The sequence below is a fragment of the Solanum pennellii genome, chromosome 1 (assembly GCF_001406875.1).
Source record: "Solanum pennellii chromosome 1, SPENNV200".
Classification (NCBI taxonomy): domain Eukaryota; kingdom Viridiplantae; phylum Streptophyta; class Magnoliopsida; order Solanales; family Solanaceae; genus Solanum; species Solanum pennellii.
In genome coordinates this window covers 98,854,090-98,860,089 of record NC_028637.1, presented here as the reverse complement: position 1 = coordinate 98,860,089, position 6,000 = coordinate 98,854,090, and positions in this window count along the sequence as shown.

Genomic DNA, 6,000 nt, shown 5'->3' with positions numbered 1-6,000 from the left:
AATAATTTTAAGTTAATTAAAGGTCAACCATGTATGTGTAATACAACATTTTGGATGTTAATATAAAAATCACTATCTTTACTAATATGAAGAGGTGAATAGTTTTATTTAAATTCTAAAATATTCTACTATAAAAGTTGACAATTTTAGATCTTTTTAAAACGAAGTCCTATATTATCAAAATAAAACAAAACAATAAAATTTGTTATAATTTTTTGAAAAACTCAGGGCCCGATGTCTTTGGGCATAAAGCAAAGGCTTTACTAGTGTTCCCTCGAGCCATTCCTATTGATTTGGCGTTAAAATTTATTTAGACAAGCAATATACATTTTAAATTTACATTTTTTTTCTTTTTAAACATTGCTTCATCTAGTTGATATGAATAGGTGATCACTCGCGATTTTGATTGAATGGACCAGCTTCTTTTTCTATGGAGTTACTTGAATAATACAGAACACATATTCTTGATTCTGATTCTGGCTAATCTATTAACGTGTCTATTTTCGTAGATTTTTCTATAAAAACTTAACAATTAATTAATTAATTAAAGATTAAATATATTAAATCATATAACATAAGAACCAAAATTGCAATAAGACAAAAGTTTGAGGACGAAAATTACTATTTCCACATATTTGAATTCAAAGGTAAGGTGTCTGATTTGGCAAGAATTAAAATTAAACGTTTCAAAAGAATATTCAAAAATTAAATTGATTCTAACTTTACTTTTTGATAATTTTAATATTTGAGTATTAGAAAGAGAATAGATTCTGAATTTCATAAGCGTTTCGTCATATATAATAGAATTTAAATATTATTATATTTCTTTAAATTATTTTTAAGTTGAATTGAACTTAAAATGAAAATTGTATTCGATTATATTTTTTTTTTACAAAAGAAAGAAGAAATTATCATATTTGAAATTATGAAAATAGAGTAGTTGAGAAGTTTCTCAAACAAGCTTTCTACTTCAAGTCATTTTGGAAAATAGATTTTCAAATAAAATGAAATTATTTGTAAAAAAAGTATTTTTATGGTCAAATATATTTGTGATGAGATTCTTTTACTCCATGCTAAATGCGATTCAGTTTATTAGTTCGGTATATTTTATAATATATGTATGTTATCAACTTTCTACAAACTAAATAATTAACTAACATATAAATAACCCACTTTTTAATTTTTCAAGATATTATAAAACAAATTTATGATAAATCAAACGATAGCAAAATACATCACTTGATATCACACTTTATTTTAAAGATGAATTTGTTTAGTGGTTCTCTAGACAATTTTGTTTGTTTGTTTTAACAAATTATTTTATTTTATTTCACTAGATTTCACCTAAACTTTCAAACTTTGTTCAAAATTATTATTTAAAATTATCTAACATAGTGTCTCTTAAAATAGGAATTAAAGTCTAATCCATTTTACATCCTATTGTTGTGTTTCTAATATATATCTATTTTTTTCTAAATCATCAAACATAAGTAATTAGTTAATTGCTAAAAGAATTACTAATAAATACTTAAATGAAACTTAATAGTACATCATTTTTCTTGGAGTTGATAGAAAATGACTTCACATATTTAATTATTTTGACATATGAAAACTCAATTAAACGATTTATCTTTATTTTGATTATTCCATTTATTTTAATATGGTTATATATTTAACTTACGTAGTTTTCTTGCCAACCCATTTTGAGAAAAAAATAAATGGAAAAATCAAAATAAAGATAAATCGTTTAATTGAGTTTTCATACGTCAAAATAATAAAATATGTGAAGTCATTTTCTATCAACTCCAAGAAAAATGATGTACTATTAAGTTTCATTTAAGTATTTATTAGTAATTCTTTTAGCAATTAACTAATTACTTATGTTTGATGGTTTAGAAAAAAATAGATTCCAAACACAACAATAGGATGTAAAATGGATTAGACTTTAATTCTTATTTTTTTTTAAAAAAATATTTTAATTCCAACTTTTCATATATTATTTTAAATCTCATCCCAAATCAAAGCCTGACACGTAATGCGGGGGACCGGGTATGAGAGGGTTGTAATTTTATTTTTTTAAAAACCAATAAAAATATAAAATTGTTAAGTTTGCCAACTAAATACCAACCAATTTTTTATTTTCTTTAATACACGTGAAGACCACTTTCTAAACTTGGCCAAAATATTTTTTTTTCCAATTATTTAACGATCTTCCTAACTAATCCCATTTTCTTATACAATTTCTTAAATTTATAAATGCCTTAAAAGAAACTAGAGATCGTTTAGAACAAAGATCAATAATGTAGAGATTATTTTTATTTAATATTTGATTTATTATTTCTTATTTAGTTTTGTGTGTATTCAAAACTTTATCAATTTTTTTTTAATTTTATCCTTGAGTTATTATATGATTTTCTATTTCATGTAATTGAGTCAAGGTAGATAATTGACGGACAATATTTTTTTTATAACATTTTTAACTAGTTAGGAGAACAAAATTTTTATTGTCATGTTCACTATTTTCTCATTTAGATTATTTGAGAGTAAACAATTGTCATCTTAAATAAATTGGAGTTAATATCTCAAAAGGTCACTCAACTATAATAATTTATAGTGAAAAATTTATTGAAAATTCTTTTTTATGAATAAATTAAAAAATAACTCTTTATCATAAAATAAAACAAAAAATGAATATAGCAAATTAAATTAGACTATTTATGTACTCGAGATGTTTATGCTCTTGTTTTAGACTATTTGTGTAATGTTTAATGGACTTCCGCTAAGAGGCAATATTTAGCTTAAGAATTATTCTTAAATTCATACATCAACATTAGCATATTAGTCGGATTATAGTATTTTGTATTAATAATAAATAGATTAAATAACTCATATTTTAGAAATAAAAAATTATATCTAAATAATAAAATTTATAAGCTAATTTATTTAAATAAATTTAATATAAAATATAAAATCAAGAAAATAAACAAAACAATTAAAATAATTTGAGGGGGTATTTTTGTCTTTACCTAGATTAGTCCCGTGGTATTAGAACTAATACCACCAAGTGGAAGGTATCAGTTATACACCCTCTAATACCATGTAGGGTGCATAACTAATCGATCGATTGATTATAAATAAACCCAAAATTCCTACAAAACATAGTACTAAATAATGCCACACATAATACTTTAATTATTTTTCCTAATACTCCCTACCAAAAGACCCCTAACAGATTTAGCTAGTGTTTTTTTTTTCTTCATATAAACTCCCTACTTATCACTATTGACATTAACTTAAGATAATTTTGGGTTGAATATTCTTTGGTTAGATTTGTTTGCCCATAATAATTCTTGATTCTAATTAAAACGTATGGTTCATGTTAAACTTTAGGGTTAAAAGTTGAAGTGTTTTATTTTCATTATTGTTTACAAAAAGCACAAACTGTAATCTTGACATCCTAAATCCTAATATATATAGGCTAATTAATCAAGGAAATTGCAATAATAAACTTGATTACGTGTCTAATAAAGTTTAATTTAATGAATAGTTGAGTAGTATACTACTTTATGAAGCATAATCTAAGAATCTATTGTCACTTCAAGACAAAAGCGTGTCCTTCACGCATTAAATTTGTGTCCATAATGACAACAAAATTAGGCGAGGATCGCAGTGAGATGAATAATATTCGTTAGGTCTTAATTAAAAAATTTAAATTTAATTTTTATAAATAAATAAAAAAAATTTGTAGAAAGTATTTTCTTCCTTCCTTTCTATACCTTATGTAATGCAAGTTCAAATTAATCGAACCCTCCAAATATCAAATTAAAATAAAGAAAGAGGAAATGGAATATACAAGTCATTTTTTCTAAGACTAATATTTGTTCAACAACTCAACTCTAATATATTTGTTTGTTGGGTCTCAGATATCCCACAAAATACCTACTAAACCAACCTAATCTTACTTATTGCTATAATATTCAATTATTCAGAGAGAAATAATGATTGTGACATTTTTATAACATATAAATAATTTCACAGTTTTTTTTAAAAAAAGATATTTTTAATGTTTAGGACATATTATTTTTGTTTTTTTAAGACACTTACAATTACAACATTAATTCTTCTTTTTTGTTTTTATTTGTTGAAGGGGACCATGACATGGAAATGGAATGAGGAGTTGTGAATCGAACATAATAATTCTTCAATATAAACATAAAAATAATATTCCCTCTGTACCTTTGTTAGTTATTGTGATAAGGTTTGATATAATCATTAAAAAAATGTTGTTTAACTAATATATTCTTTATTACATTATAAATTTTTATTTATCTTATTTTTAAAATAATCAATATTAAAAACAAAATTGAAAAAGGATAATTAGTTATCTCTTAATTGTTTGAATTAACCGATATTTTTGAGCAAATATTTTTAACATAATAACAAAAAAAAAAGAGACGGAGGAAGTAACTGTGAATTCTGAGTAGAACTTGAGACAAGAGAATATTTTTAACCGATATTTTTGAGCAAATATTTTTAACATAATAACAAAAAAAAAGAAAAAGAGACGGAGGGAGTAACTGTGAATTCTGAGTAGAATTTGAGACAAGAGAATATTTTTAACCGATATTTTTGAGCAAATATTTTTAACATAATAACAAAAAAAAAAAANAAAAAAAAAAAAAAAAAGAGACGGAGGGAGTAACTGTGAATTCTGAGTAGAATTTGAGACAAGAGAATATTTTTAAAAAAAATATTTTTATAAATAAATTATATTTTCTATATCTTTTCTTTTATTTTATAGGGAGGAGAAACACACAAGTGTGAGAATAGGCATTGCACGATTATTTTTTTATTTTTTATTATTAGTATTTGATATTTGGTACTTTATTAGCTTGACTAGTCAAGACTCAAATTAATATATGTAAATCTAATATACGTATATGAGAAAAAGATTTAACGTTATGTATATATTTTACGTAATTTTTTTTAGACAAAGAAAATTCAAATAAACCTCCTAATAGATTAATATCAAAAATAATTTTTAGCGATAATAACTTAATTACAGCTAAAGATATTTTTATCCAAAGCCTATACCAATATTGGTCTACATGACAATCTAATATTGATAAAGATTTTAATGCTCTTTATTATTAGGCCAAATTCATCGGTGATCTTCTAAACTTGGCATCAATTTTCACTTAGACACCTCAATTAGACGATGTTCATTTTAGACACCTCATGTAGGATTTTGTTGTGTCATTTTGACATTTTTCTGACAATAAACAAAAAACTAAAGGAGAGTGTGTTACACTCGTCGATGACGTGGCAAACAATCAATAAAATAATTACATTTTCAGTTAAAAATAATTATAAAATCTATTTAGTAAACAAATTTAAAATATTATTCTAAGAAAATCTCTTATTTCATTACACTCAAAATTTCTTTGTGCTTTTTAAAAAAAAATTGTTTTCTTTTACTATTTTTCATGTTAATTCATCTTTTTTCTTTTTAGTATTGTTTTTTGGAAAGAAAAGAGGAAAAGGAAGAAAGAAGGAGAGAATAAAAATGAAATATGGTGTTCGTATCAATTTTTTTCGTCAAAAAATGGATGGAGGTGATGGTAAGTTTAGATAAGTAATACAATGAAGAAGAAGAAAATGACTTAAAAATAAATTTGAATAAAAAATTTGATCTCCATTAAAGGAATTTAAATTTGAAAAAAAGATAGGGGACGGTGGCTTAAAAAATGGAGAAGAAGAAGAGAAGATAAAATAAAAAATGGCTAAATTAAGCCTTTCACGCACTATTATTGAGTGTATTACACTTGACATGAATGACAAAACACCACCTTATATGAGGTGTCTAAAATGAACCATCGCCTAATTGATGTGTCTAAGTTTAAGAAGCCACCAATAAATTTAGCCTTATTATTATGTATACTTATTTCCGCTAAAATTTATTTTTATGATAATGTAATATTCTGTATTAAAGTTTTCTTT